The following is an 11,354-nucleotide window of genomic DNA, read 5'->3' as shown; positions in this document are numbered from 1 at the left end:
TTACATTCTGATTAGCAGAAATAACACTGACACAACAATATCAAATTTAAATAGAAGGTTCTCTACAAGATTTTTCTTAATTATAGACAGTGAAGCACTGTCTGAGTTAGTCAATATTACGACAAATAATCTGATTCCGGTTCTAAATTTGGTACTATTTAGGATGACAATCAAGTCTAAGGAGGATGGTTAGTTTTTGTGACAAGATGAGCAAAAGATTAGCCAAGGTTGCTCATATTCACAGTAGATGCAAGCTGGTGATCCAACAGTTTTATGCCTCTGTCAGTGGCATTTATCTTCAGCTGCAACGTGTTGTTGGCTGCATGGCTGCTCTCGCCCTCTGAAAATCCTATAAAAAGATAATGAAACTCTTTATTGATTTTATCAGCTTAAACTGTCCTACGTTTGTCGTTAGGCGAGAACACATGCACTCATTCCTAGTCTGGAAAATATGGCGATATACACGTGCATAGATGGAATAGTGTGTATACTTCAATGCTCTCTCAGTTCTCGCAAGAACAATTAACTACGTGGCTGTTTCATTTCTCCACTATCAAAAATGGCTCTGAGCACTATGGGACTTAACTGCTAAGGTCATCAGTCCCCTAGAACTTAGAACTACTTAAACCTAACTAACCTAAGGACATCACACACATCCATGCCCGAGGCAGGATTCGAACCTGCGACCGTAGCGGTCGCTCGGCTCCAGACTGTAGCGCCTAGAATCGCACGGCCACTCCGGCCGGCCCTTTTGGCATTACCTACTGTACGTTTTGATAGGCAAATCTGCTCACTACCACCGAAGTATGTCAGGTGTATGTATAAAATCCCATCTAAGGTGCGAAATTAACATTCATTCAAGCTGCCACCTTACAACAGTTTACGTTACTTCACTTTTTTGACAATTTTTTCGTAAAGAGGATGGTCTCTTATATCCCCATTCTCACCACACAGGTATCAAAGTGCACAGCAGACAACTCTGACTCAAATGTTGGTGCTGTGGTATATGCGGAAACGAATGCTCGTGACAGGTGAAACTTAGTACAGGAACGGAACACCAGGGGCGATGCTGCAGACTTACTTGCCGTGAGTAGTCGATTGCGAGAAGGAAGTCGTTGGTCTAAAGTTCCATTTACATGACCGACTTTGTTTTCACAGTTGGCTACTCGAGACAAGCGCGTTTACTGCAGCGCCGCTTGCGTTTTATTCCTGTACTACTGACTCTCGTCTGTTTTGAGTGGTCAGTCTCGTTAACATGCCAGTACCAATTGCCAGTGTTGTGATATCTATCTGCTGTGCTGTTTGGCATTTGAATGGTGAAAGTGAGGTTATGAGGGGCTATTACTTTTTACAGAAAATTCGACATGTAGTAACAAAATGTAGGAACAAACAATAATAATAGATTATATGACCAAAGCAGGATTAATAGTGGAAGTTCTTGGAAGAAGTCGTGTGGTACGTTCTCTGCACTCCTGAGAACTGAAAGAATAGGAAAAGTGTCATCCAAACATTTCAGAACATACGCATTGTTTGCTCGACAAACTTGCAAACACAGCAGACAATATGCAGAGAGTAGTAAATAGCGCCCCTTTGCTTTGTCCTTTGAATCTTGTTTCCTTTCTGAGTGCCAAATAACAACGAAAATATTTTTTCTCGTCCAGTAACTCTGACGTTTTGACATTTGAAATAATTTTCATCATAACACTTCATCCAGCTGCTTTCTTATTCACGCATGTTGTAGGTTTTTTTCTGTAAAACGCAAATGACTTCTGCTTCCAGATATTTCGTCTCTCTCTCTTGTGGAAGAACACCAGTAGGTAGAAAACATATCAGGACCTTGAGTAACTTTTTAATGTGACACAAATCAAAGCACACAATATAACAAAGATTAAGAAGGCACAAAGGCACATGATCCGTTTCTATAATTGGAGTGAGCTGCACCTGAATAGGCTATGACTTCCAATGTTAGCAGACGCCGCCATAGTCCTGCACGCGCAGGATGCAGCATACTCGGAAATTTAGAACTCCACACCCAGCACAATCTATAGCTCAATGATTTCATAGTCACCCTTAAGTGACGCTTGGTTGCTGATTTGCACGAGGGCACGAAGGGCTCACGCTCTTCGAGCAGTCGATTTTGACCAGCAAGTCGCTCGTGTAAAACGGGCTTAATGGCGCTTACACTCAGATGATTTGGTCGCGCGACTTACGCGTGCTGCAGCTTCGCATTCTTCATTTAACACATACTTGCCGTAAGCTCTTACACATTGGCGACTTGGTAGCGTTGCCCACTGACCACCCGCCGGTCCTCGCGCGTTGTCGCGGCGATTCAGTGATGTTTGACGCTATCACACGTCGCGATCTAGCAACGCGGATGCAGAGGGCGGGGTAAACATTTGCCGCCTAACGTGGTTCGTCTTGCATTTGCCGTCTGTTAGCACTTTGTGATTATTGAATCATATGTATTTTCTGAAACTTACTGGCAAATTAAAACTGTGTGCCGGAGCGAGACTCGAACTTTCTCGGGCAAGTGCTCAGCCAACTGAGCTACCCAATCATGACTCACGACCCGTTCTCATAGCTTCAATTCTGCCAGTACCTCGTCTTCTACCATCCAAACTTCACAGAAGCTCTCCTGCGAACCATGCAGAACTAGTACTCCTGGAAGAAAGGATATTGTGAAGACATGGCTTAGCCACAACCTGGGGGATGTTCCCAGAATGAGATTTTCACTCTGCAGCGGAGTGTGCGCTGATATGAAACTTCCTGGCAGATTAAAACTGTGTGCCGGACCGAGACTCGAACTCGGGACCTTTGCCTTTCGCGGGCAAGTGCTCTAACAAATGAGCTACCAAAACACGACTCAGGACCCGTCCTCACAGCTTCAATTCTGCCAGTACCTCGTCTTGTACCTTCAAAATTTCACAGAAGCTCTCCTGCAAACATGTATTTTCTGCTTCGTTTCAAAGAATTTTGTACTCTTTTCTGCTACAAAAAATTTCTTTCGAAGTGCAACATTACGGAAGTAGATCGCCGTCCTGTAATTTGGGATTCAGAGAATTACACTAAGCGCCAAAGAAATTGATACAAGCATGCGTGTTCAAATACAGAGGTATGTACATAGGCAGAGAGTGGCGGTGCTGTATGAATCCATGCACCCTAGTTATCATCAAGGGACTTATCAAGCTGGTGGAGGATCTGTAATGGTGTGGGGCGTGTGCAGCTGGAATGGCATGGGACCCCTGATATGTCTGGATACGACTCTGACAGGTGACGTGTACGTAAGCATCCTGTCTGATCACCTGCATCCATTCGCGTCCAATGTGCATTCCGCCGGACTTGTGCAGTTCCAGCAGGACAATGCGACACCCCACACGTCTAGAATTGCTACAGATTGGCTCCAGGAATACTCTTCTAAGTTTAAACACTTCCGCTGGCACCAAATTCCCCAGATATGAACATTATTGAGCTTATCAGGGATGCCTTGCAACGTGTTGTTCAGAAGAGATCACTATCCCTTCTTATGCATACGGATTTATGGACAGCCCTGCAGGATTCTCGGTGTCAGTTCCCCTCAGAATTACTTCAGACATTAGTAGAGTCCATTACACGTCGTGTTGCGGCACTTCTGCGTGCTCGCTTACTCGATACAGCAATAAGATCGAAAAACGTAATGCTTGCTAGGAGATATGCAAAAAAAAATTTTCTTGACTTCGAAAATGTAACTGTATCGAAGAAAAATGAATGTGGTATGTATTGTTTTTGTTTATTTCTTATTAGAATATATTGTATATGTTGTTCACTTGTCAAGGAACAGCGCCTTCAATGCTAAAAAAAGGTAATCTGCGATATTGTCGCGTACTCTAGCACCTTAGCGACGAAGTATAGGACTGGTGCTACGTACGTATTCTAAACCGATTGTTTCGTCCAGCTTGAATACATCTCTTTTGCGAGCAAAACGCATCATCCTCTAATTATTACTGCACAGAAATCCTTCTCCTCTTCTTAAGGACGATGAAATAGTCAACATTTTTTGGATACTATCTCGAAAATGCGCCATATATAGCGGCGCCCCCTCAATAATTTGTAATTATAGACTTTTCTTTTCTCTGTATCTTTTTTACCATTGTTCGGACGTTGTATGTTGTCTTCAAGAGCATAGACTTCTCCTCCGACAAAGCAGAATGGAAGAGCCTATCCCGCATCGGACAAAGATCGAGGCTTTGGCAAATTTAATTCTTCATGTTTCATTTTTTTATAAAGGTCATTATTTTTGTAAATTTGTGAGTATTTTTTTTCATATGAAGCTGCGTCTATGAATGTAAAGTCCCAACGTGAGAAATTGCTAATAACACCACTGAAAAAAAGTGTTAGTAGTTGCGATATAAAGAGACACTGTGTTCAGGTTTAACGATTCTTACACGCTCCCCGTCAGTTGTACCAAGACGTTTCGGAAAATCAATGTCCATTTCAAACTTTTCTGACGTGTTGATCCAGCTTTCTTCCAGCGCAGGTGGCATGCGTATGCTTCATAGGTTATCCCGTATTTCTTGAGAAGTGTCTCGCGTGATTTTGGATATAGTGGAAGTACCACATTCGAAGGAATAACGCAGCTTTGTAGATAAACAGCCTGCAGCAAGGTACCTGAGATATTATTGTTTTACTGCAGCCACACAGTTACGGAAGAAGTGGAAGAACATTCGTGACTGTTGCGCAAGAGAACGCAACAAGGGGAACTCTGAAAATATGGTTCTCCTGCAGAATCAAACAACGATGTGTATATTTTGATATCCTAATTTCCCTGTCACCTGTAAGTGCCACCAAACCAGGGAAGTTGGAGAAGCAGTTGCTCAAGCTAATGAGACAAATGACTGCGATGTTCAGGACGGAACTGCCTACAATTCTCGTAAGAGACAAGGCTCACAGAGAAGAACTTGTTTCAGGTACTTGCAGCAAACATCAAGGAAAGTAATTCATCAAAGCCTGAAGCAGATGACACTGACAAGCACTTTCTACTGTCATTATTAGATGATTTGAAATCTATGCCAAAGCATTTAAATATGGATGCTGAATATCAAATAATGTCAATTTTGAGGAAGCCTTGATTACACTTCATTAGAAAAATGTAATTTTCCATTTCACATCAAACATATCAGTGTACAAAAATCCACCCATTACTGTCCTTGCATCCAATTCAAGCCAAAGTACATCAAATCGCGATACCACATATTCAACTACATCATCTGATTCATCAGTGGTCACTGATTTATTGTCTAGGTAGCTTAAATATTAGAGTTGGTTCACTGAATTTTGATATTATACACTGAAACAAATTACTGTTAAACCTACCTTAAAATACGTTTGTATGTAAAATTAGAATTTTATTTACGTTGTTGTTGTTGTTGTTGTCTTCAGTTAGAAGACTGGTTTGAAGCAGCTCTCCATGCTACTCTATCCTGCGCAACCCTCTGACTCAGTCTACGATTTTTACCCCTCGCACTTCCCTCCAACGCTAAATTGGCGATGGTTGATTTGTCAGAATGTGTTGTATTAACCGAGCCCTTCCTCTAGCATGGTTGCGCCACAAATTTCTTTTCTCCGCAGTTCTATTCAGTACCTCCTCATTAGTTACGTGATCTACCAATCTAATCTTCATCATTCGTTTGTAGCACCACATTTCGAAAGCTTCTATTCTCTTCTTGTCTATTTATCGTCCATGTTTCACTTCCATACATGGCTACACTCCATACAAATACTTCCTACCACTTAAATCTATACTCGATGTTAATAAATTTCTCTTCTTCAGAAACGCTTTCCTTGCCATTGCCAGTCTACATTTTACATCCTCTCTACTTCGAACAGCATCAGTTATTTTGCTCCCCAAATAGCAAAACTCTCTACCGCTTTAAGTGTCCAATTTCCTAATCTAATTCCCTCAGCATCACCTGATTTAATTCGACTACCCTTCCATTATCCTCATTTTGCTTTTGTTGATGTAGATATAATGTCCTCCTTTCAAGACACTTTCAATTCAATTCATCTGCTCTTCCAAGTTCTTTGCTGTCTCTGAGAGAATTATAGCGTCTTTGGCAAACCTCATCTCCCTGGACTTTAAATCCTACTCCAAATTTTTCTTTTGTTTCCTTTACTGTTTGCTCAATATACAGATTGAGTAACATCGGAGATAGGCTACAACCTGTCTCACTCCCTTCTCAATCAATGCTTCCCTTTCGTGCCCCTCGACTCTTATAACTACCATCTGGTTTCTGTACAAATTGTAAATAGCCCTTCGTTCCCTGTATTTTACCCATGCCACCTTTAGAACTTGAAAGAGGGCATTCCGGTCAACATTGTCAAAAGCTTTCTCTAAGGCTACAAACGCTACAAACATAGATTTTGTTTCCTTAACCTTTGTCCTAAGATAAGTCGTAGGGTCAGTATTGCCTCGCGTGTTCCTACATTTCTCCGGAATCAAACTAAGGTTCCACGAGGTCGGCTTGCGCCACTTTTTCCATTCTTCTGTAAAGAATCAGTGTTAGCTTTACGTTGGGGTAGTCTACATATACATCTACATGGTTACTCTGCAATTCACACTTAAGTGCCTGGCAGAGGGTTCATCGAACTATTTTCATACTACTTCTCTAGCATTGCACTCTCGAATGGCGCGTGGGAAAAAGGAACCTCTAAATCTTTCCGTTCGTTCTTTGATTTCTCTTATTTTATTATGATGATCACTCCTCCCTACGTTGGGTGGAGTCAACAAAATATTTACGCTTTCGGAAGAAAAACTTGGTGATTGAAATTTCGTAAGTAGATTTCGCCGCAAAGAAAACTGCCTTTGTTTCAGTGACTGCCACCCCAACTCGCGTATCATATCAGTGACACTCTCACTCCTACTGCGCGATAACACGAAACGAGCTGCCCTTCTTTGCACTTTTTCGATGTCCTCCTTCAATCCTACCTGGTAAGGATCCCATACTGCGCAGCAATATTCCAGCAGTGGATTTGTCGCACCTTTAAGTATTCTGCCAACAATGCGTAGTCTTTGTTTCTCCTTCCTCACAATACTATCTATGTGGTCCTTCCAATTTAAGCTGCTCGTGATTGTAATTCCTAGGTATTTAGTAAAATTGACAGTCCTTAGATTTGTGCGATTTATCGTATACCCAAAATTTGTCGGATTTCTTTTAGTATTCATGTGGATGATGTAGTGGGACGAAATTAAGCGTCACCCATCCACCAAAGTCAGCCCAGTTTGCAGGTGACTATAAGTTTAATTTAGTTTTGTTTGTGTGTTTTCTTATTATTTGTAATAAATGTGAATTATCTAAAAGTTTGTATTTTTTTTATGTGTTTCATGTACGGAGAGGGCGGCGCAACGAACGGGCACAGCATCTTCGTTGCCGCGACCAGGGAGGAAATTGCTGGCCGCTATACGTCGCGGGTCGACAGCCAAGGAGCAACAGAAGATCCTGGAACCGAGTTGTTGCGTCGTGCTTCTAAAAATTAAAAAATGAAGTTTTATACTCTTTTTGTACAACAATGACATCATATAGATCTTAATCTTATTGAAATGTTAGTCACGGTCTGTCAACGCTCAAGTTCACATCTGTATGTGTAGGAAGCTAATAAAATAGTGTATGCTACTAAAGTTGAAACACGTGTCTTGAAGATTTATTTATGAAGAGTTATGTGAACGGATTAATAATATATTTGACAAGATTATTGATTCAGACAGCGTTGGCCGAAACTTTGAATCTAAAAAGTTTATTTAATGTGTGATTCTGATATCGATTAGGTCAAGATAATGTGTGTCGATATAATTTTCTGAGGAGAAACAAACGAAATTTAAATTCGAAAAAGTTACGAAAACCAATTGGCCCAAGTGATGTAATTCTTTGCACACGACTCAACGGATGTTTTACAGTTTCGTTCAAGAACCATCCTATGACAATTTAAAAGAATATGAATCATTTTTGAAGTGGGTTGTAACTGACGTAGGTGACGAAGTCTGCACATGGTCATACATATATCAAACGAAAATTTAATACGTCGTTACACCGCAATGACCGCGCACTTTTTTTTGTTTAGTGCTAATTGGCACTTTTCGAACCATACAGAAATTCTCTCTAGATCATTTTGTAACTGGAATTGATCTTCTGATGATTTTACTGGATTGTAAATTACAGCGTCATCTGCAAACAATCTAAGGGGCTAGAATGAGATATTCACTCTGCAGCAGAGTGTGCGCTGATATGAAACATCCTGGCGGATTAAAACTGTATGCCCGACCGAGACTCGAACTCGGGACCTTTGCCTTTCGCGGGCAAGTGCTCTACCATCTGAGCTACCGAAGCACGACTCACACCCGGTCCTCACAGCTTTACTTCTGCCAGTATCTCGTCTCCTACGTTCCAAACTTTACAGAAGCGCTCCTGCGAACCTTGCAGAACTAGCACTATTGAAAGAAAGGATACTGCGGAGACATGGCTTAGCCACAGCCCGGGGGATGTTTCCAGAATGAGATTTTCAGTCTGCAGCGGAGTGTGGGCTGATATGAAACTTCCTGGCAGATTAGAACTGTGTGCCCGACCGAGACTCGAACTCGGGACCTTTGCCTTTCGCGGGCAAGTGCTCTACCATCTGAGCTACCGAAGCACGACTCACGCCCGGTTCTCACAGCTCTACTTCTGCCAATATCTCGTCTCCTACCTTCTGGCAGAAGTAGAGCTGTGAGGACCGGGCGCGAGGCGTGCTTCGGTAGCTGAGATGGTAGAGCACTTGCCCGCGAAAGGCAAAGGTCCCGAGTTCGAGTCTCGGTCGGGCACACAGTTTTAATCTGCCAGGAAGTTTCAATCTAAGGGGCTGCTCACATTATCACCTAGATTATTTATATAAATCAGGAACAGCAGAGGGCCTATGACACTACCTTGCGGAACGCCAGATGTAACTTCTGTTCTACTCGATGATTTACCATCTGTCACTACGAACTGTGACCTCTCTGAGAGGAAATCACGAATCCAGTCACACAACTGAGACGATACTCCATATGCACGCAATTTGATTAATAGTCGCTTGTGAGGAACAGTATCAAAAGCCTTCTGGAAATCTAGGAATAAGGAATCGATCTGAGATCCCTTGTCGACAGCACTCATTACTTCATGGGAATAAAGAGTTAGCTGCGTTGCACAAGAACGATATTTTCTGAACCCGTGTTGGTTATGTATCAATAAGTCATTTTTTCAAGGTGATTCATAATGTTCGAGTACTGTATACGCTCCAAAATCCTACTGAAAATTGAGGTCAGTGATATGGGTTTGTAATTAAATGGGGTACTCCTATTTCCTTTCTCGAATATTGGTGTGACCTGTGCTACTTGCCAGTCTTTAGGAACAGACCTTTCGTCAAGTGAGAGGTTGTAATGATTGCTAAGAAAGGAGTTGTTGTGTCTGCATACTCTGAGAGGAACCTGATTCGTATACCATCTGGACCGGAAGAATTGCCTTTCTTAAGCGATATGAGTAGTTTCGTAAGAACTAAGATATCTACTTTTGTGTCACTCATGCTAACAGCTGTTCTGGTTTCGAATTCTGTAATATTTACTTCATCTTCTTTCGTGAAGGAATTACGCAAAACTGTATTAAGTAACTCCGCTTTAGTGGCACCATCATCGGTAACATTTCCATAGCTATCGCGCAGTGACGGTATTGACTGTTTTTTGTCACTGGCGTACTTTACATACGACCAGAATCTCTTTGGGTTTTCTGCCATATTTGAGACAATGTGGAAACAATTAAAAGCATCCTGCATTGATATCCGTACTAAGTTTCGAGCTTCCGTGAAACTTAGCCAGTCTTGGGAAGTTTGCTTTCTTCTGAATTTGCCATGCTTTTTTCGTTGCTTCTGCAACAGTGTTATGACGTGTAGTGTGTACCATGGTGGATCAGTCCCGTCTCTTATTAACTTATGCGGTATGAATCTACCTATGGCTGTCGATACTGTATCTTTGAATTTGAGCCGTATCTGGTCTACACTTACATAATTAGCTTGGAAGGAGTGGAGACTCTCTCTCTCTTAGGAAGGCATCAAGCGAATTTTTATCTGCTGTTTTAAATAGATATATCTAGCATTTATTTTTGTGGTTTGGGTTGATATGGTTTTGAGCCTCGCTACAATGACCTTGTGTTCACTAATCCCTGTATCCGTCATGACGATCTCTATTAGATCAGGATGGCTAAGGGGTCAAGTGTGTTTTCGCATCAATTTACAATTCGTGTGGGCTCATGAACTACTTGTTCAAAGTAATTCTCAGAGAAGGCATTTAGCACAATTTCGGAAGATGTTTTCTGTCTACCACCGGCTTTGAACATGTATTTTCCCTTGGTGAAATACTAACCCTCATTTGCGTGCTGTCCTTTGTTAGATTAGTCTTCAACAGAGGATGTAACTCATCGTACGACGTCACCGACATTCTGGAGCAATTAAGGAAATTCACAGAGTTTTCTCTCAGTTCCATATAATCTGTAAAAATAAAATTAAAAAAATGTATTAAAAAATCCGTCTTTCCATATAGTAGTTAATACAGTATGAATCCAGTACTTTCGTTGACGTCTGTATTTTCTTTTCAGTAACAAAGCGGAGACTAACACTTCCTCTTGCGATTCCATTTCGTAACTGGCTCGCACAAGCTTACATACAGGCAGTGACACAGAGCTTCTGCCACGCGGTTCAGTCACGTGGCCGGAGATTAAACCGCACGCTCAGGCGCCCTATAGTCGCACATTGTAGCGATTGAACGGCGCGCCTGAATCGCCGCGACAAAGTCGCCAGTGTGGAAGCAACCTATAAAGGGGCGCTGCGCTTGTAGCACCGCTCCGCTACGCGTCGCGGCGGAAACGGAGCGTGACGCGTTCTGCGACGGCGTTTATCGAGTGTTATTTGCGTCAGTATCGCGTCTGTATCGCGTGAGAGTGTGCGTGGGTGGTGAAGCAGGCGCACGGTCGCTTACAGCTGCGACCTTGGCCTTCAGATGGCGCCAGATGGCACGTCCACATCGCGTCGGCCGGTGCCGAACTGGCGCGCGGTGGCAGGAGTGCAGACAGCGGTAAAAGTGTAGGCTGATTCCCTGTCCACTGCAGACACGAAGTTAAAGGAGCGCAACCTACGCGAACTGCAAAAGCAAGTGATGCTAACCTAGAGGCTGGACCTCAGCTAAGCTTGTTACATGCTCTCGCTTCCGAAGTCACTGCGAAGTGAGTTGACTCAGCGCTGATCCACGGTTCGTTCAAGGGGGAGGTTACAGTGTTTTCGGAATGCAGAATGATTGTCCGAATATGTTTCATCTTCAGCGTCCT

At 42.5% G+C, this 11,354-nt stretch overlaps 1 long non-coding RNA gene across 1 annotated transcript; it reads right to left on the bottom strand.

Annotated features, from left to right (window-relative positions):
- Nucleotides 1-219: 219 nt before the first annotated feature.
- Nucleotides 220-10,774, bottom strand: LOC124794777. The gene is made up of 3 exons (XR_007016609.1): nucleotides 10,648-10,774; nucleotides 10,397-10,521; nucleotides 220-349 (listed from the first exon to the last, which is right to left on the bottom strand). It is a non-coding gene; the product is annotated as an uncharacterized LOC124794777 (long non-coding RNA).
- Between the last annotated feature and the right edge of the window lie 580 nt (nucleotides 10,775-11,354).

Source organism: Schistocerca piceifrons, chromosome 4 (assembly GCF_021461385.2).
Source record: "Schistocerca piceifrons isolate TAMUIC-IGC-003096 chromosome 4, iqSchPice1.1, whole genome shotgun sequence".
Lineage (NCBI taxonomy): Eukaryota > Metazoa > Arthropoda > Insecta > Orthoptera > Acrididae > Schistocerca > Schistocerca piceifrons.
Note: the sequence above shows the minus strand (reverse complement) of the source record. Positions and strands in the feature narration are given on the sequence as shown.